The following is a 21,801-nucleotide window of genomic DNA, read 5'->3' as shown; positions in this document are numbered from 1 at the left end:
AAATGTACTCTTCCCCTTTAGGACTTCTCCTCCCAGAAGTTCGCAGTGTTTTTCTTACTATATCCCCTGTTTTATGGATTTGAAGAGGACATTAAAACTTGTCCCTTCTTTAAAAAGAAAAAAAAAGACAAAAATCAAAAAGAGACTTTAAAAGATTGGTGGAAAATTATTGCTCATCATTCTCTGTTAGGTGGATAGGAGTCAGAAAGGAGATTTTACTTAAATTACAGTTTTGTGATTGCTCCCACTATAACTGCATGTTTGTGAGTGGACCCTGATAGGGAATCAGTTCCTCACTTGTACACTAGAAGTACTTACTCACCTACAGCACTGAATAAGAAAGCCACACTGAAGACACAAGTAAACAAGTCAGTCCAGTCTAAAGAACAACATTCAGAAAAACAAAGTACCAACACCTTCTCAGAACATGGAAATAAAAAATAACTCCATCAGAGCTACCTTGCCAAGGAGCATATTTAAAGTCCAAAATAGCACCATTCATCAGTGTCTCAAATCCCGTGGCAGCATCACAATCACTTACCACAAGGAAACCATGAGTTTCATACTACTTCTATACATCAAAAGAGTACATGGATAAAATATAGAGATATACAGACAATCAATGAAAATAAACTACTAGGCTTGTTACATCTAAATGAAAAAAAAAGGGGGACTCTCAGCCTCTGCAAGAAGCAGTTCTGGTTGGTGGAAATGGAGAGAGCGTTTTACCGGTTGCGTGTGAGCAGTGGAGTTTGAGTAGTGGAAGACATTGCTGTGGTAGAACCAGGCCTGAGGGCCCACCTGTAATGTTTGTAAACATGGATTCACAGTGTGAAATTCTGAGAGCTTTCGCTTGAATCAGAATGTTAAAAACTATTTTTTATGGTACACGTTTGTCCACTGTTATTCCCTAAAGCAAGGCTCAGAGTCCCATAGTTTCTTCTTACACTTGATGATTTACACAGAAACAATTCCCGATATGTGACACCATGACCTCATCAAACCCATACACCATATGTAATACAAATGGAGAAATCATGATTAAAAAGAGAAGAGGTAATCAATTCTGGTGAAATGGTGTCCATAGCCGTCCCCTGGACCCAGGCATGCCCCATCCACTTCATTTTTCTTCTTGCGATTTACTTCTTTCGAGATGGGGAGACTTCCCTGCAGAGAGGCAAAACGTGGCGTTAGCTGTGCTCCGTGAGGCCCATTCAGTGGGGTTCTCCTTTTCCTTATCCTGAGGTTTCCATACTTCCCTAAGTTTGGTTCAGAAGTAAACATCTACAAAACAGCTGAATCAACTACAAATACTAATGTCACAGAGAGCAAAGGATTGCTTAAGAGCCCTGCAAGCCTTGTGGCATCAGAAGAAGATGCTTCAGTTTTGGGGGAAAAAAAAAGTGTGTCCCAGCAGCCAAAATACAAGAGTTGAGTCAACAACTGTCTCCCACTTCTGAACCGGGGAATTTAGACATTTATTGCAGTGGGGGAGACACCAACCATCCCATCAAAGTTACAGGAGAAGAAGCTGCAAGGTGATAAACCTTTCTGCAGCTCACCACCAGCTGAATAACCTTACACTGTTCCTCAAATATATTTTTCTCACTCATGCCAAAAACAAGCCAGTTCCGTGCCCTACATAGTAGCCGGGACAGCTAAGGTCTAAAACTTCACCTGCAGGTACTGTGTTTGCCGTAGTTCTGCCATATAAATACGGCTGAAAATGAGCAATTGCCTATTTTGCACAGGTGAGGGACAGAAAAGGCACAAACCGTGTCTCCGTATCATGAATACAAATCTCAATGCCACAAATTGTCAGATAGCACTGAGCTCCTTTGGAATTGTAACTCAATACCAACTTGGGTAAGCAAAAAACTAACAGTAATGGCATTATCTACCAACAAATTAATTTGCTTGCTTTTCTTAACCCGGAAGCTCCATTTTATGGTTCCACTTGGCCTTCAATATAAAAGTATGTCGTAGTTAGGGAAGAGCATCTTGTTATTAAGAGAACTTTTCACAGCTTAGACCTCTCATCCTTAACACCTTTCAGCTTAAGCACTTAGTATACACTAATAAGTAATTTCCCTATTTCATTGAAAACAGCTTGCTAAAGACACTCTAGAGATAGTTATGTCATATCAGCCAGATGCTTCATACGAGTTTTCATTAACCATACTTAACCGTTCACTGTCTGAAGTCTATGTTCATTCAGCAAGGCGTATAAATACATTTTCCAGCTCAGGCCTCAGAAGGAAGCCTAAAGGCTAACCACATGCTTGAAGTAATTTGCTGATACTATGCCACCATGGGATCTTAAACAAGAAGAATTTGTTTAGCTAATACTATTTTGTAAGTTATGGAAAAACTCTGTGGGTTTTGTATTTAAGAGATCAAAATTATAAATCATAGACTCATAGAATCACCAGGTTGGAAAAGACTCACAGGATCATTGAGTCCAACCATTCCTATCAAACACTAAACCATGTCTCTCAGCACCTCGTCCACCCGTCCCTTAAACACCTCCAGGGAAGGTGCCCCTCCCTGGGCAGCCTGTTCCAGTGCACAATGACCCTTTCTGTGAAGAATTTTTTCCTAATGTCCAGCCTAAACCTCCCCTGGCGGAGCTTGAGGCCACTCCCTCTTGTCCTGTCCCCTGTCCCTTGGGAGAAGAGCCCAGCTCCCTCCTCTCCACAACCTCCTTTCAGGGAGTTGTGGAGAGCAATGAGGTCTCCCCTCAGCCTCCTCTTCTCCAGGCTAAACAGCCCCAGCTCTCTCAGCCGTTCCTCATAAGGCCTGTTCTCCAGCCCCCTCACCAGCTTTGTTGCTCTTCTCTGGACTCTCTCCAGAGCCTCAACATCCTTCTTGTGGTGAGGGGCCCAGAACTGAACACGGGATTCGAGGAGCGGTCTCCCCAGTGCCGAGTCCAGAGGGAGAAGAACCTCCCTGGCCCTGCTGGCCACGCCGTGTCTGATCCAAGCCAAGATGCCATTGGCCTTCTTGGCCACCTGGGCACACTGCTGGCTCATGTTCAGTCGCTGTCAACCAACACGCCCAGGTCCCTCTCCTCCAGGCAGCTTTCTAGACAGACTTCTCCTAGTCTGTAGCTGCTCAGGGTTGTTGTGCCCCAAGTGCAGGACCCGGCATTTGGCCTTGTTAACCCTCATCCCGTTGGTCTCAGCCCATGGATCCAGCCTGTTCAGATCCCTCTGGAGCCTCCGGACCCTCCAGCAGATCCAGCTTCCACCCAGCTTAGTGTCATGTGTTTTATTGCTTTCATTGCTTAGGATACATTTGTCATATAAGAAGATGGCTCACAGTTTAAGACATTGAAGTTACCTTCTCCAAGTTCAGTTTTTCTGAAGTGAGAGCTGTGAATTTCTGAATTAGGAATTAAATACACAGCAGTCTCACAACTACCAATAAAGCACAATTTTCCGTAATTTTCCTTTCCTGGCTCTTCAAAGCAGTAATTCTCACTGCAATGTCCACATTTGACACATTTGCTTGTGCTGGGAATGAAGCCACTCCATGGCTCTACCACTGTCTTTATCACAGTTTACAGAATAAATTCTGGTTTTGGATAGATTAACACAGACCCCCAACACCCCCGGGGTTCTGCATCAGCCAGGAGCAGTTTTCAGAACACAGAGTAAAACTCTTTCCTAGGAACAAACATTGCCCTCTCCCTTCAGGGCATCAGAAATGGAGAAACTGAGCAGACTGCAATTGGTACGTATGCAGAAGGGCTCTGCAAGGCAGGGGGAGAAGTGGGAGTAGAGACATACCTTGCCTTTGCTAGAGCCAAACTCGGGATTTTGCAAGAGACAATTTCAGAATGAAAAAAACAACGTTTGAATATTTGTGACTGCACAAACATGTTTCCTCACAGGACTCTAGAAAATTCCACCCTCATGATAATAGTTTTTGCTTTTTTGTTGACTAGATTTGCTCCTTGTGTATCATTACAGGATATGAGAAGAAAACTAGAAACTTACACATGCAAACAGGCACACCACACAGACCAAAGGTCTGGGCAAATTTCCAAAAGCATTGTGTTGGGCAGTTCCTTTTCAGCTGTGAAAACAATCTCAGTCCTGAAATTCTGCCATACAATCACAAGATAAAAAGTCCCACATGACCCTTCTAGGTCTGTAAATAAATTGTCTTTAAGAAATGTATCCTTTCATATTTGTTGGTTGCATGAAAACAAAAGAAAAGCACATTTATCTGAAATAAAATTTTCAAAAACCCTGTTAATTTTACTTTTTCTTTCAGTAGCTCAAGATGTTTAGCATTGAGATCATAAAACTGTTGAGCTCAATAAACGAGCACTTTCTTCAGTCTTCTTCAGCATTTTACACTGATTAAATTTATAAGACAGATGAAAAAAACAGATCCCAAATACATCCAGTTTCTGCAAAGGCTAATGTTCTGCTGGAAGGTAGGTTGTGTGCAGCTAATATTCAAATTGCTTTTGAAGATCAATTTTGAAACAAAACTTGTAGCTAGTTCTAAAAAAAACTGGTCCTTGTAAGTGTATGCCAAATGTCTTCTGGAGAATTACATAAAGGCTAGAAAAAATACATCATATTTAAGAAGCAGAAAACCAATCACTTTAAAGGAAAATCATATAATAGTTTTGACTAGTTGAGATACAATTATGCCTTTTGATAAACTTCTTTTAAGCTATGTACAGCATAAAAACATAGATATTCATAAATCTAATATAGTGCAGCATTGTTACAAACTGTGCTGCACATAGTTCATAGCCTCATTCCTGTGTTCCAGAAGCAACTTAGTTTAATGAGGAATGACAGCTTACTAAAAGCTTATAATATAAAATGTTAAATGGAAATAACCTATTTAACACAGAGCTGATTCACAAAATTAATGAATTCATTTATTATAAGTATGATCATACCTAACACACTTATCATAACCTGGCATTGCTGTTGGTCTCTCAGATTGACTTCTGAACTATTTCAAACGTAAAGAATGGCTTTGCAGCCACATATGTCAATTTAAAGACTAGCACGCTGGCACATTAGCCTGCAAATAGCAGACTGCAAATAGCCCAGCTCTAAATTTTAGAACTTCCTTTACGAAGAAAAACTGTGGAAAACATGGTATTATCCAGAGGGAACAGCAGAGTTTTGTTAACAGGGAGCTGGAGCCTAGGTAATAACTGAAGCATAATCAAGACAATTATCCATTTGCTCTCGCCATTACTTACCTATTTTTTTTTCTTTTTTTTGCTAGATTTTGAGTCAGTAATGAAAGAGAATATGAAAATAAAGCATGCACATTCTGTAGTTCTGAGTAATGGTTACATTTTTTTTTACTGAAATTTCATATCCAGTTTCACATTTATGAAACCAACAATGGTAACAGAACAAAATCTTATGAATCTTATCTGACAAGCCACTTCTGCTTTACGTTGGGGTACTTCTTGTCAAACTCAGACGGAAAACTGCCATGCTTTGTATGCTTGTTACTCAAGGCAGGTAGAGCAGAAGCAGAGAACTTAACCATCGAAAAAGAACACTGCCCCCACCTCCATCCTCCTCACCTGTTATCATTGACTTTCTTATCTGCAGTGCTAAGAGAGAATTGCCAAAATGAAGCATTCAAAACTCAGATATCAAGCTTGTAAAATCACAAGACAGGCTTAAGAAATAAGACCTCTTGAAAATTAGTATCTTTACTTTCTGATATGTAGCCAGCAAGAGTCTATGTTTTCTGCAAGCCTGAAGGCTAAAAGCATCATTTTAATATGAAAGCTAAAATCCTCAGTTAACTGCCTGGCTCAAGGAGCCAAGGCCTTAAGAAAAACAGAATACCATGAGACTCGTGATGAAATCATGAGAGCTGGCTACTCTCTTGAAGTAGTCATGAAACAAAATCCATTGAACTTTCAGTGTTCGGGGTGGTTTGTTGTTTCCCCCATCTCCTCCCCTCCTCCCACGCCTGAAAACTATCATCTCAGTAAACTATTTGTTAGATGAAAGAAATTACACAAATAACTTTACCTTTGGAAATCCCCCATCCCCTCGGCTGGTTGGAAAGATTTTCTGGCTTACCCAAATCGTTAAACTTGGTTGATAAACCTGTAGCGACATAAATACATACAATTTCTTACTAACAAAGAGAGATTCATTAAAAGCAATCAAATGGTGTTCATGTGACAGACTACACTGCTAAAACTGAGAGTCTAAGTCAGTTGAGTTGGCCCAGAGACCTACCCGTGTTTTACATTAAGCACATATTTTTTTGGAGTACTTATGACAAGACATGTCCCTAGGGTATTCCAACTATATTGTTTATTGAAATCTGCATTCAACAAGCTTCTAAAAAAACAGTCTAAGATGCATTTTTTTTTTTGAAATCTCTTCAAGAAATTCTGTATAAGGGGATGTCCATACTAATAAACTTCCTGAGTATATTGTCAGACCACATGCGCATTATCTTCTGCCAGAAGTCACTGCTGAAAGACTGTTTAATGACGATTATTACCTTTGCTAATGACTGCAGGAGGCAAGGGCAACACACTTCTGATAATCCTTTCACAACGAATTGTGAACTAGAATTTGTTACTTTCTAAGATCATTGACAGAGCTATAATTCTGTGTTAGGACCCTATATTTTATACATTACAGGAATTCCAACACTTTATAAAAGACATGTGATAAAATAGCTGACAGCAGGATTTAATGGTTACGGTACTGGTCTATGACTACTATATCAAAATTTTACTATGGAAAATGGGTAAGATCCAAACCCAGCCACTGACTACAGTGGAACGCCAGGCTAATACACCCTAGTGATGGTGAATTTGAGCTGGCAAACTCCTGTGCTTCAGTTTCTCAACTTTAGGAGGAAGATCAGGACATTTCTTCATCTCGCTCCCATCACACACTGAAATGGTTAGGTACCAGTTGCATCCAATGCTGAAGATTTTAAATTTATTTTCCTGCTGGGACTGGCTCCTGAGCCTTCAGGGTTTTGTGAACCAAACTCCTTCTGCACGATGCCTGAATATAAAACTGCCAGTGTTTTGAGCTGAACATTATAAATTCCACCGTTCAAACTGTTTGCACTTTGGGAATCAAAACTTGCCCTATCACTTAAATTCCTGGTGGACCAGCTTTTCTCACCTGCTTACTACTGTATTTATATTGAAATGTGAGGAATGTTTGATTTCTGTGGAGACGTGTTGACTATTAGTTGTTACAGCTGGACTTGGTGTAGCTTGGAGGAATTATCAGATTACTTGAATTACCTTTCTAAGGGAAAGTCCTGAACTTTGCTATAAAGTAGGAAACAGACATGGGAAATTTAAGACACAGAGCCTAAGGCAGTGCCTGCTCTGACACACTCTCCCATGATTTTCCACAGTGCAAACCACGGTGCTTTCACCTAATTAAAGCATTAGGTTTTATTTTGTATTTTAGACTTCTGTATGATCTCAGACAGGCCAATGAATATCTCTGGGCATGGCTGACAGAATAACTAGTACACAGGATTGGGCACTCTGTGAATTCACCAGTTAATGTTCACATTGAATATTTGAGACACTTGAATGAAAGACACCAAGTAAGCCCTGAACTCCCCTGTTGCTATTTATAATCACTGATTACTCATCCTGCAACTATGCCTTGATTTTATTGTGTAGTCATATTGTTCGTATGAAAACTCATGGTGAGAAACAACAATACCAGTTCGGGCCCCCCCCCCCGGAAATGTGTTCTTAACCCAGCAAAATGTACAAAAGTGTATATATTCCTATAGCAAGAAGGAGTAAGCATCAGAAAACAATATTACTCACTATGACAAATATGGGCTTCTCTGTTTTCCATGGAGTTTGAGCTGTATTCAGGTTAGCCTATAAGCCTTGTCATTCCTATTAATAATTTAGTAGGAATAAAATAAGCACCTGCTGTTGAATGACAAAGAAAGGATCCTTTATTTAAACTCATGAGAACTTAATGGGACTGCAGCTTGAGGGTGGGTTTTGTGAATGATACGGGAGGGAGAGGGTGTAAATTGTAAAATATACTCATAACTATGCTCTGGGGTTAAAAAACCAAAATAAAATCCCACTACCACACACATAAAAAATCCTACGCAGCACCCCAGCCATCTTTCACAGTTACTTTCTGTGGAGAAAAAAAAAATCAGTATTGTCACATTTTCTTAATAACTCTTCAAAAACAATAATCACATGGACCTAATTCACATGCAGTAGCTATTCTACTAAAACTGTACCAAAATTCTGAATGGGCAGCCAAAATGCTTTGAGTATCTGCCTTGTGAGCAAAGCTGAAAAGCCAGGGAATCATGGTTTGGATCCTGGCTAAGGGAAGGAAGATTCTGGAATGCAAAAAAAGATGCAGGTTTAGAAAAGTCCACTCAGGACTTACTACAATCCACCAGAAGGAAAACAAACAGAAAGAAAAGGACGTCCTGCCATGTACTACATACTTTACCAAATGCAGAAACTACTTAGATGTTCAAATATACTGATAACTAGGTTGTTAGAAAAACACAGCAAGAACTTTCAGTCAATTACAGTGGCTCAAAACAACTGATACTAATGTTGCAGGGTGATACATAGAAAAAGTGCAAATCAAGGCTCCATTACAGAGTGGGATGTAAGGCTTACAGCATTCCAGCTGTTAACATGAAGCAAACACTTCTAAATAAATGCTCCCATTGATACACATCATATTTTATTTGCTTAGTATTTCCTGTGCGACTGTTATGTGAGCACAGGCTTGGCTTAAATAACCAAAGTATCAGGATTCAGAACAGAATTACTGAACTGATGGATGGACTGAAAACTAGTTACTGCAAACCCACAAAATGCATGAGTCACATGCTGACTCAGATCGATAGCGTCAGTATTTGATAGTCATAAGGGAAATAATCAAGCTAGTAAACTCCATCCATAAATTATCAGAGTGGATCACCCCTGAACATCTGACTGACAGCATTTACTACCCTTGGAAGCCTTCCTTGCAGAACACGTGTTACACAAATCCATTCACTCCCACCTGGAGAAGTCAGGGAGGAAGAAACCCACTTTCCTGGAAGCGCTGTCTAAGACACTGCTCTACAACAAGGAATCTGCCTGAATCATTGAGGCTATTCGAAATAGGATTTTTTACCTATGAAAAATATGTTTTCAGTTCTTTAGCCTCCATTCACTTGAAAATACACAAATAATAACAAAAAAGATTAAAAATCAGGAAAACCAAAAGTGAAAGAAAATAAATATCCAGTCTATAGTTACCACCTGTGACAGCATCCAGACTCTGGAATTATTTACTGCTGGTTTTTTTTTCAAATCAGAAGGATTTCTAGAGTAGACTCTTCTTTTCTTTTGAGCACACTCTTATCTTCTCCTATGCCTGACAGAGAAACTTCTTTTTTTTTTTTTCTCCTCCTATTGCAAAGACTTTTAATGAGCATTTCAAAACTCTCATGTCTGTGCTTCCATTTAAGCCAGGCCTTTTTTAAGAGCAACAGCAGGGGAGCACAAACTTTTACCCAGCTTTAAAGCAGATACATAAAATAATTTTAACAGAGCTGGGCTAAATCAACTGCATCAGTCACATCAAAATGCTAAAATTAATTTCTTGCTACCCACTCATCATTCCTACTCACTAAGAGAATCTTTCAAACATTCAGATACAGTGATCAAGAGGATCTAGATTTAAGGCATGCTAAACTTAGTAAAATAACCACACTCCTGCTAAGAAACCAGCAAAAAAGCCTCTGGAGTTACTTTTTCTATCTTTGGGTTTTGTTTTTTTTTCCTCATGTGGACCACAACTGAACTCCTGTTCATCAAGTTTAATTCAAGACTTAGAGCAGCTAAAATCAACTGCAGTCTGGATCTCTAAAATACAAGTTTAATGAAGAAGACCAACTGCTCTGAGTGCATCAGCAACTATCTTTTAAGAAGTTTCAGGTATCTTCTTCATTGTATAAACTAATGTGGCTTGGGGGGCAAGGGGTGGATGAAAAGAAAAAGGGAATGATGAGTTTTCTAGGAATTCCCAATTCCAAATGAAAGGTGACCATCTCTAGTAATTCTGCACTAGCCTACCTAAGACAGCTTAAAAAAAAAGAAAAATAAAGGAAAGAGGGAAACCTTTACTGCATCAGTCAACAGCAGCAGAGGAGTAAAATGATAGAAGTACGTGTTGAAGAGAAGGAAAGAAAGGTGCGTGCTCCTCCCCTCTGCCACACTAGAACTGCTCGTGCAGGTGCGGGGACCGAGGGCCTCGTGTGCCTGTAGTGCCCAGTCCAGAAAGGAGAGAGGCCACCCACCTGTGGTCTCCTGGGGCTGGATTGTATCTATATTTCTTTAGAGTAGTTTGGGTTTGTTTTTTTCACCACCACTGCTCTGTGTTTCGGTGACACAAATACTAGTATTAAGGCTCCTAGAGGAAAAGGCATAGATGCCAGTGTGTCTGTGCCTGGTCTCAGCAACACTAAAAGAGACAGGCAGATTCTCTCACTAAATTGAGTCCTAATGCACTTTCTTTTGCAAAATATTATAACATAGATGCTTGCTAACTTGAAACAGTTATAATTTTGCAGGTTTTGTAAGTTTCTGAATTACCAGCTGGTTTGAGATGTAGTGACTTTTCCCAGCACATTCTGCCATGTGCTTCTCGATCCCCCGACTGCCTCCCACTGCAGCAGAGTTCTCTTTATAACTAACAGCCCACTATCACAATCCAGATGCACAAACAGAAAATCTTACTGCACCAGTGCCTGAACACCAAACAAATCATTCTGTTAAAATATCTAATTAATTTTAAACAAAACTGGAAGGAAAGCTTGTGCTAGGATCAATGCATTTACTTCAGTGCAAATGGTAAAGTAATGCTTCCATCTGCAGTAGTTTATTTTTAACAGTGTAAGAGGAATGTTGTGAAAGCAATAATATTAATGTCCACTGTTCCAAGCCTAGCATGCAGGATATAATACACAGAGCTACTGTCAGCTGAATGGTTGCTGATTCTCAAGAGTTTAGTTGGGTGGCAGTCTACTATCAATCAGCTTTGTCTTCTGAATCTTCTGGAGAGGGCAATGACAGGGCTACGTCAAGAGTACTCGTCATTATTCCTTATTTGAAGAGTCAGTGCGGTTTTGATGAACATTTGTTATATTTAAGAGGCTGTACTTGTGATCAAATGGGATGCTGCTGCTGTGATAGGCTGACCCTGAAACAGGGTCAGATGAGGAAGCTTTCCCTATAGAAACATCAGAAACCACAACTTGCTCAAGTTAAAATATAACTGAATTAGTTTAGCTTAATTATTTAAAAATACAGTGGACGTGTTGTTTAGCAGGTGTGAGGCCTGCCAGTGTTGTGAACTTGATCGCCGTTTTTTGGTCTGATCACAACTCTGAGCCTCTGGTCAAGGTACAATGACATTATCCCTAATAACTTGTCTTCACATTTTCAGCATACTGCAAGGACAGCAGGTTTTTTGGTTTTTTTTTTATCAGTCCTGCTTTCCACATCAGGGCCATGAACGTTCCAGAATCAATGGGGCAAAAAAAATTTACAGTGATTTCACTTGGTTAATTTCACACAGCAAATGAAGGTAGATAAATGGTTTGAGAAAACTGATGAAGAGTTACACGGTCATTCTTCTCCTGGCTGGGACTGCTCCAGGTGTCTCACCTTTTCTGGTGAGCCTTTATCTGCCTTTTCTGTAAGAATTAATACATAGCAGTGTATCAGCAGAACATGGCAGGACAGCTGCACACCTGAACTTGCCTTTGACTTCTATGCATCAGCATCATTTGCTGGCTCTGCCTTTTCATGGGGAAGATATTACTGCTGCTTTTTATTCCGCCTCATCTGATGACTCAAACTCACAACCACATAGAGATGAAAAAGCCTAAATGAGACAAGTATGCTTTTCGTTGCATCCCCGTCTCCATGCTGCACATGAATTAGCAAGTTTATTCATTAGGGTTTTTTTCCAGTCCTTGTTCATCACTTCTTCAATTTCACCGAATAGGATGTCATCTGCTCCTTCCCTACACAACATAAGGCAGTGACCTTGGAAGTAGTTTTTTCTAGAATTTAAGTACAAAACTTCTCATACAAACCTATCTTCATCTATTGTTTCTTCCACTGTTTATAAAATTTCAGTTCTCTGGGCTACACCGATGTGTCTGCTTCCATGTAGTCTCCTACTTTGGCTGATTTCTATCAGTTTCTTCAAAGAATTCACTTCTGTCCTCATCTACACCATAAAGGTTGCAGCTTTTATGTATGTACTTATAAAATCCCATGATATACATAAGAAAATTATATAACTCACTGTGCAAAATTTGCTAAAACCTTCTTTTAAGACAAATGGGCTCTACTGCTGCAGGGACCCCTGCTGCAGGAAAGGATGCACTAAGCACTCGGAGCAGGTACATTTTACCAAGAGGTCTCTTATGTGTCTACTGGCCTCCAAAACTAAGCAAGTATGGTAAGAGGAGGGGGAAAACACAGTCTTATCTAGCTTGAGGATACAGTCAGCACAATCCTGCCAAATTATTCGGCTGGTAAGAACCCTAAACAGAAACTTTAGCTATCTTCTTGCTTACATGATTAAACAAGGTTACTTACAGAAAACACTTCCTTTTTTTCTGGGGAGGAATCTTCCCCACACCACCTGAGGGTAATGAAAGTTTTAGGCAGGGAGATCAATTTGCACTTTTCTGCACTAGTCAGGACGAACATAACTTATATGCTACAAGTGCTCTCATGCTGCTTTTTTTTACTTCATTAATTTGTAAAAAAAAAATAGCAAAACTTTGTTAATATTTACCATGCATATGAAGAGAAAGAGACAAAGAAATCAAGTTGTACATTGTGAATGCTGCCATAAATGCTCATCCAACTTCTGACTGAATTAATGAATTCAACAAAGATACTCATCAACAGACTATCATAGTCCTTGAAAGGAAATCTGATTATTCCAGAACAATAAAAAGGAAAAAAATGCGTATTATATGGAAAGTTCCATTAACCAATGGAATAGCTCCAACTACTTTATTCCACCAGCAAATTTCTGTGCATGGATGCTGAAACTGTATAAAATTACAGAAAGAGAAATATCCAAATGAGTCCCCCCGAAAACCAAGTTCAAACCCCAGTGAAATCCAGCACCTTTTACACTTCATTTGGTTTGTCTCTGCACTACAATGGTACCTTTTGTTATTTTACTTAACATGCCCACAGAGAAAAACAACAGTAGCAAGCCTGAGAATTAAAATGTTATTTGAGTTTTCAGTCAGTTAGGTATGAGTTTGTAATTTACTCTTCAAGTGCAGTAAGGTCGTGAAGAACGTAATTAGTAACTATCTGTATCTACACCTAATGGTAAATGCAGAACAAGAGGCAGGAGCAAGTCTCTTGTTACAAAGTCAAGTGAACACACAGCATGGCAACAAAATTCAGGACCAAAGGCTAAACAGTTAAGTTTTTTTGTAGTTTCATACACAACACTGCCAAATTAATGGACCAACTAAGCAGGAAGAAAAGCAGCGTGTTCCATTTAGCCCAGTCTTTCTGCTCCCTTGAGTTTTGATCTTAAGGCAAAGACCAGCAAGAACAACGGCTAACAGGGGAATCCCGAAGAATAAGAACAGAGACAGCCCGGAATAAAGCTTTTTCCATGTGCTCTCCCTATTTCCTCCTTGCAATTTGAGGGTGTAGTGAATGCATGCACCAAGCTCAATACCAAATCATTTAATTTTTCAATTTCCTTTAGATTTTCTAAATTACTGGCCCAGACACTGTAGCTTGCAGAAAACTTAACACACTGTTTTGGATGAAAACTAGTGTGTTTGTTTAATTTTGTTTTAATTTCTCACACATACCAGAAAGATGATCAGAAATCCAACAGTGATGTCATTCACCAAGAGCCCAGTCACGAAAGTCTTTCCCTCGTGACCAAACTCCAGCCATACCAGCGTATTTCGGGCACGTATTTAAAGCCTCACTAGTGCTCTTGGAAATGGGAGGCAGAACCACATTGTACAGCCAGCACTTACCTCCTTAAAAGAGATGTAGTGGCCACAGTTGATATCATAACAGGTGCTTGGAAGCACTACGGTACCTTTACCTGCAGTCACCGTACCACCAGCATCTAGTATCATTTAATGTAACTTAACGGCTACTTCAAACACAAACCCACAAACTGTATCATGTACGTTCTGTAGGCTGAAAGCAATAAAATGTATGTGGGTTCTGGGACTCATCTGCTGAGGGTACACACAGGAAAAGAACTTTTCCTGCCAAGTAATGTTTCATATGGGCTTTGTTCATAGTGCATCATATAATTACTTAGAGATTTAAAAGATGATGACATTTATCAGCACTTCCACAGGATTTTCTTCTGCGAGCAGGAATAGAATTATGTAAAATCATACTCTTCCATGATGGAGATTTTTTTTCAGCTAAAGCCATGTTAAAACAAAGGAAGAAAACTCATTCTTCTCTAACTTAATCTTTTAGGAGTAACTCTGTGATGCCAACGTATGCCTTCTAAGTATCAGTGCTGTGAGAATTCAAGAATTCTTTCTGATAACGTACAAATTAAGCCAAGGCTTATACCACCTCTAGTGAAAACACACAAACTTCCTCTAACTTTTTTTCAATTTCTCCCACACAGGTATGCTACTCCAGTAGACAGACAATAACGGTAGTGCTAACAAAATTAATTCAGGAACATTTCTTCCTGCAAGATGAGAAAACATTGCCTGTTCACAGGGTGGGTTTTGGATATTTTTTTGTTTAAACTGCAGTATTAACATAAACAAACACCAGGAATTGTCCCAGGAACATCTACATATGGGTTCATCCAGTGGTCCTACAGTGAATTTGCCAGACCAGCAGCCTAAATTGAATTTCAAGTTACACTCACACAATGATTCATAGTATCATTCTGGATTAAACATTTGAAACGAACATCTTTGCACCTTTCCAGACTGCACCCTCAACCAATATCGTTAAATGAGGTGAATAAGTATTTGAAATAAAAACAAAATACAAATATTTAAAAATATTTTATTAAAATATCCTGTCCTAGTCAATGATATTAACTGAAAGATGCTTATGAAGTTGTTCTAGGGCTATTAATTGTAGTCCCTCTACCCTCTCTTTAGTAATACACACAAGAGCTCAGGTGTAGGGCAGCAGAATTCTGATTAAAAAAAAAAAAAGTGAAAAAATTGTTAGAGAAGGCTTTAGACCCCAAGACTTAAAAATCTATGATGTCACGACTGTAGTATTAGAAGGTCTATGTTAATTCTTAATTCTGATTTTCCAAGATCTCAACCTTTGTGAAAAAGAAGTTCATTAAAGATTTGTCCTTGACAAAGTATTATTTAAACCTCGAATTTCATGTGTCAACATAGTTCTGTTCAGATAAAGTATGCTTGTGCCTAGTTAAAAAATTTTAGCACCTAGAGCATGCATGTTTGTGTCTGGTAGAAACACATATATACAGAGCTTTTATCTTTCAATGTTCATACAAACTACACCACAGAAACCAAACCTGTAGGTGTGGACAAAATTTACATTTTTTTAAACCTCACTTGAACTTTTTTTAGCCATAATCAAGTAACAGTGTTTTTTTCTGCATAGTTGAATAGCTGGTTTGGCAGAACCATTGCAAAACCTGAGTTTGTGCTTCTGCTTATTTATTTTGTAGGCTGGAAAGGCTTTAATTTCCCTTAAGTTTTCAGGAACCAAGTGGCATTGAGCAAACTGCACCCAATGTCTTCTTCAGGCACCATATATGTATTTAGACGGCCAAACCTGCTATCCCTCCTAATTACTTCTCTTGACCAAATTCTGCTCATGACCAGACATAAGCATAAGAGGATCTGGTATAGTCTTACAGCTCCTAAGCAGTTCTGAACTACCATAAAGAAGATTCCAGTTACAGACTCTGTAATAATCAACAAAGAAGTACGGGTTCTGTCATGCCACGCCAGGAGCTGCAATTGTCCAGTGTGTTCCTAGTATTAGGCTGGACATAACGTGTCATCCTACTATCTCATTTTTTTCATTCCTCCAAGCGTATAAAAGCAAAATAATGCCTGCCTCTGCCAGACCAATCCCAGGCTGCTGGATACTCTGCTGACAATCCTGAAGTTATGAACAGCTGTTTCAGCTAAGGTGAAATCATTTTATAGAAACAGGAAATTACAGGATGTGTACAGATATATGCATATAACTCAATGGAAAAAGGGTTTTAACGGCTAAACTGGGATGACATCAAAATAGAAGTTTTGCCTCAAGAATATCTTCATCTAACTTAAATGATGTTACACATTTCCCTATGAACTGCAAAGAAATAAATAGGTTGATGATTTTTTTCTCTTCAACCAAATACAGCTTATTTCTTTCTCTCTGATTTAATGAGGAAAAGCTTCTTTCCCAACTGTTTTCTCTTCAAAAGGCCATCATCCCAACTTTCTCTCCCCACTCTCCCACCCAAGTAAGATAATAAACTGCAGAGAATGTGAATAGAATAACCTCAAAATTGATTCACCCCAAACTAGCTCCTTCTGGGACCTTTCTGCTTTGGGATGACAGAGCTGTACCGTTCAACAGCTAGTCTAGCAATTCCACACCACTAGTGCTTAAGAAGAAAAACATCTAATTATGGCTAATAAGCTTCTCTAGGATAGTTTATTTTCAGGTAGGTCAAAATTAAATCATTAAGGATGTATCAAAATAAAAGTGTTGCTAGTTCAAGTTCTTTAGCACCTGCACTGAAAACTCTCAGAAGTCCAGACATGAACTGCAATGCAAGCAAGGGAGAAAGACACACTTGAGTGCTTTAGAAGAAAACAAACAGAACATTCTGTCAAGTGTCTAAAATGCCTGTTTGATTTCTTTCTTTAAAAACAAACATTTACCATTAAAAAAACCTACACCTTTCCTGGTTTTGCCAAAAGCCTTCTTTGAGGTCACAGAAAACAGTAATTAAGACTTCCTTACCTTTTTTTTTCTTAATTAGCACTAAAACTTAAATTTGTATTTCGTGACGAACAGCACTTTCCCTGAAGGTGGTATAAAGAAATTCTAGCATTTCAAATAAAAACAGCAACCAAAATCACCTGAGGAGTTTATGCATTGCACTTATACATATAAGAGGTTCTTTCTTCCTTCAGGTGGTAACTTTAAGGAAATGTACTATACACACAGCACAGACTCTCAAATGGCAGGTGTTCTCATGTAAGATGGCTCAACAAGTCCAAGAGTTAAAATTATAAGAAGGAAATACACTGTTCTGGCTTTTTGTTTCTCTTTAGATTATTGATAATTTTATTATTATACAGCTGCAAGAAAGATTAATTTGCAAGGTAGAAGGAAATCCTAATTCCTAGTCTAGGAAAAGGAGAAGCAGCATTGAAAACTAATGTGCTAAGTTATTTGCATTTACTTGGAAGTAATTCAAGAAACATTTAATGGAACAAGAACATTAAAAAACTAATAAGGTAGTGAAGTTAAACCAAGAATTATTTGTTCTCAGTTAACAAGTTTCTAGTCACTCTTAAATTTACTGTAAGGTTAATACAATAATTAATGAACTTTCAGTTTAGCAGAAGAAAGAGCAGGCCATTTTTCCCCATTTTAAAGTTTAGTTCAGCCTGGTGAAATGTGGCAGCTAGATTTTCACTGGCCAGTAAAAGCAGCACAGAGCCTTGGCTGATGCTGTCATATTAAAAACAAAGTAAGCACTTTTAAAATCGTCATGTACCTCAGTATAGAAAGTGTTGATATGTAAAGAATTTTTCCTGCACATTAGAACATCTTAGGTGACACTTGAAATACATACAAGAAATACGCCAAAGACAAGTGTGTCCACTACGGCAGGGAAAGTATGTCAGTGGTCTGACTTTAAATTACATTTGGTGTTACTGTGCCAAAAGTGAAACAAGGGAAAAAAAGGCTGTGGTAGGAGGAGAGATTCTGCCAAGTATCACATCTTAAGCAATCTTGCAAGCTGGGGCAAAACCTAATAGTTCTTAAAACTGAGATTCTGATCAACATTCACAAAAAAAGTGTAATTATGGCTTTTCATAACAAATAAAACCCAGCCAAATTAGATTTTTATTTATGTTATACTACAAAACAAACAATAGGACTGGACAGGTGGGTAACTAGACTTTTATTTCCCACATTTGGGCAGTTCTAAGTTGCATTTTATGTTCCAGCCCAGATACTGGTTTTACAAAACCGATTTCATTGACTACCATAGGAACCTTGCTAGATTTACAGAACCATCTGCTGGCAAAAATCAGTGGCTATTTTATGCCTAACTAAACTTAAAATAATCCTTTGTTCCATACATAGGCATATATTGCACATAACAGCCTGCATATCTAAAAATGTGGGCTGATTGTCACCTTGGTGTTGGTAGGAAAACAGTTGCCTTATCCAATATTCCACAGTTGTGTGAACAAAATGTATTTTAACATTTCTATTCTCAGTTTAAGTGAATCATTTCCCTTTTAATTCCCCACCCCCAACTATTCATTTACACACAGATGAGCAAACCACTTTGATGAAAGTAGGTTCCAGAACAGACTAAAACTCCAGGATCTGCAAGTTTATTTTTGCAGATAGGAATGATATAAAACAAGAAGCCAAAATGGAAAAATAAAACCTCCTTTATAATAGATTACATACTTGCTTACCTTAAACATCCTCTAATCATCCCTCCCCCCAAATAAAAACAACCCCAAAGAGAACCATATGAGAATATAATTAATGAAATTGATTTGACCCAATCTTCACTAGAGTTTGCCCCTGAGAACCTCACACTTCAGGAAACATTCTGTGCTACGCCCTGTGCAATGCTACTTCAGACAAGCTATTGCCCATACAAATTAACAGATTTTTGATCACCATATTACCACAAAGCACCCAAACCAAATCGTATTTATGTCAGTACATGTATTCATACATGCTTCAATGATAGCTGCATCTTCAATCAAGAATACTATATGGCTACAAAGCATCTAAACTAGTTTTGCCTACTTCATGTACTTTTTCTGTAAAAACCCTATTTTCTGTGTCCTGATGATTCTGAGACAGTCCTGCTCACATAATTTTTATAGATACAATATATATGCCATATTTATTGTACATAATAAATACCATCTTTAGAGTTTAATTCAGAAATATAATACCATATCCTTGAAGTTAGGCATTTGTCAGCAGTTTAATAAATGGGCTTTAATCAGTAAAAATATAAATACAATTAGAACTGAAGGAAAAGGATTGTTGTAGAACACTGTTCAACAAATACATTTCTACTAAGTCCCCAAAAGCTCAGTTAGGCTGAGGCCTGGCCATTTGTTCTGGAACAGACTTGAATCACAAAGCAATGCTAACTTTCTGAAAACATTACCAAACACTAACAAAATTTAGTTGGCATCTTATATACTTCCCTGACAGACTAAGATTAAACCTGCTTCCCTTTTACGAAGTGCAGTGACCTATTTCTGCTTTTTGAGAGGAAGGTGGCTGGGCTGAAATTATTGGATATTGTTTTGTCTGCATGTATTCGTCCATGTGTTATGATGTGCATTTTTCATCGTAACCTAAGTGCTTCTTGTTTCAATTAAATAAGCCTTACTGCACAAAGAGGGATTTTAGATTTTTATTCAAAAAATGCAAGAAAATCAAAGATCCAACATGCGGAGGTTTTCAAAGTACATCAGTCACTATATGGCAAATTGCCATAGGCTCAAGAAGGTTCGTAAAGGTCGTATTTATAAACAAGTATTGGGGATTGGAAAGAAGGTTTGTACTCATACAAAAAAACGTGGATTCTTTGCCAAAGCAACTAATTCTTACCATTTTCAGATTCTGTTAAGTCTTGGGATTGCAGTTTCTCTCAAGTGGCACAAGGAGAACAATCTGAAAACAATTTAAAAAAAAAAATGAAAAAAGAGGAATTACAACTGTCACAATATTTAATAAATATTTTTTGCATAACAGTGGGTAAGCCAAGTATAAGCTTCAGTGGTTAAGATTAAAGTAATGCAAATTATTCTAACCACAGATATCATGCATTTTTTCACTTCAGTGGTCTGCAGCCTTAAAATATAGGACAAAGGAATCCCCGATACCTGGATTTGCAGAACCCTACGCTATTCTTAGCACTTACTACATCTCTGAAGAGAACTATACATAATGGTTAATGCACCTGAAAATCAGTCAAGAGGACAAAAAAAGGTCACCCTATACTGACTGTAAGGTGGTCAGGAATACTACAAAGTGTGGGTTATTGCAATCAAGAAACAAGTGTAAGTCTCAGGCTTTCACTATGTAATGGCCCAGAGAGTAGGTATTTTTGGAAATGGCACTGCATTACATAACCTCCAGTTTTCTCTCTATTCCACCCCCCACCCCTCATTTGAAACAGGGAGAGGAAGAAAAAAAGAGAACAGGTCCCACCTCATTTAAATGGTACTTTAAATTATCACTCAATCGATTCAATTTTCAGCACACCTCCTTTTCCAGTTTTCATTTAGTGACAAAGATTAAAGTTCTCTTCTACTGATTATATATTTCTTACCTATAGTGTGTATGTATGAAATGTAATTAGGTATGAGTCATAGGTTTACATACACACATTGGATCTAAAACTGCCAACTCATATCTATAAACACACAGAGAAATGTTTGAAAGAAAGCACATCTCTAAATGCTCAGCAAAATAAGGTTGGTTTCGGTTTGGTGTGGGTTTTTTCTGTTTTTTTTTCAAAAGAACCACGCGAAATTTAACTGCTGCACATGCAAAATTGCACAAGGCTGTTGCAAGAATGACTGATTTCTAAAAATAAACCCAGCAGCCTGAGAGGAATCTAGTGTCAAGGCGGAGAAGGGGGAGATTCGTTTTACAAGGGAGAAGAAAAGCAATGAAACCCCAGACCCAGAGCCTTGCATGCATGCTAAAAAAGCTGGGTGCGTTTGGTTAAAAAAATGCATTTCTTGTGTTTGTGGAGTGCAAAAGCTAAAAAAAAAAAAAGGAAACGGTTTTAGAAAAACACTTTAGTCTCCCCTTGCATGTGTGCAGAAAAATCCCCATCCTAGAAATCCAGCCCTAAAGCATAAAGACAAAGAGTTAAACACATAAACTGCACGTTTTTCTCATCTTTAAGAAAGGCTGTTTGGAAATGTGCAAAGAGAGGGGGAAAAGCTGCAGCCAAGTCCAGCTGAGGACAAAGGGAAATGGAAGGAAACAGAGAGAGAGAGAGAGAGAGAGAGAGAGAGAGAGACAGAGGATTAATTAAAAAAAAATAAAATGCTGTGGTTGGAATTGTATATACTTACAGACAAAAGCCCCCGCTCCCTGCTCACTTTCTGTCCTTTCTACATGATCTGAAACACAAACGTGGATTAAAAAAGGGCAGCGTGCTACAGAGGGGAATTTATAGTTGGGGGAGTGGAGACAGGGTAGGGGGTGTGGGGAGGAACGACTGCACCTCTCCCAAAGTGCAGCCTTGGAGGAAAAAAAAAAAGGAAAAAAAAAAAAAGGGGTGGGGGTGGCTGGGGGAAAGTCGCTCCCGCTCCCTCTCCCTCTCTCCCAGGCTGGATTTTGGTTGCCAGCGCTGGTTATATCGAACAATGAGCTAATTCTGATGGCAGCTGGCTGCCTGCCACCCCCCCCCACCCCCCATCTTCTCCTCCTCCTCCCCCGCCCCCCGGTCCCCTCCTCACCCCCCCCCGCCCCCCGCCCGC

General features: G+C 38.8%; 1 long non-coding RNA gene across 1 annotated transcript; it reads right to left on the bottom strand.

Moving 5' to 3' along the window:
- Positions 1-1,037: 1,037 nt before the first annotated feature.
- Positions 1,038-21,539, bottom strand: LOC138733363 (uncharacterized). The gene is made up of 3 exons (XR_011339406.1): positions 21,394-21,539; positions 19,913-19,975; positions 1,038-1,167 (listed from the first exon to the last, which is right to left on the bottom strand). It is a non-coding gene; the product is annotated as an uncharacterized lncRNA (long non-coding RNA).
- Positions 21,540-21,801: the final 262 nt, after the last annotated feature.

This window comes from Phaenicophaeus curvirostris, chromosome Z (genome assembly GCF_032191515.1).
Source record: "Phaenicophaeus curvirostris isolate KB17595 chromosome Z, BPBGC_Pcur_1.0, whole genome shotgun sequence".
NCBI classification, from domain to species: Eukaryota; Metazoa; Chordata; class Aves; order Cuculiformes; family Cuculidae; genus Phaenicophaeus; species Phaenicophaeus curvirostris.
This window is presented reverse-complemented; position numbering and strand designations above follow the sequence as displayed.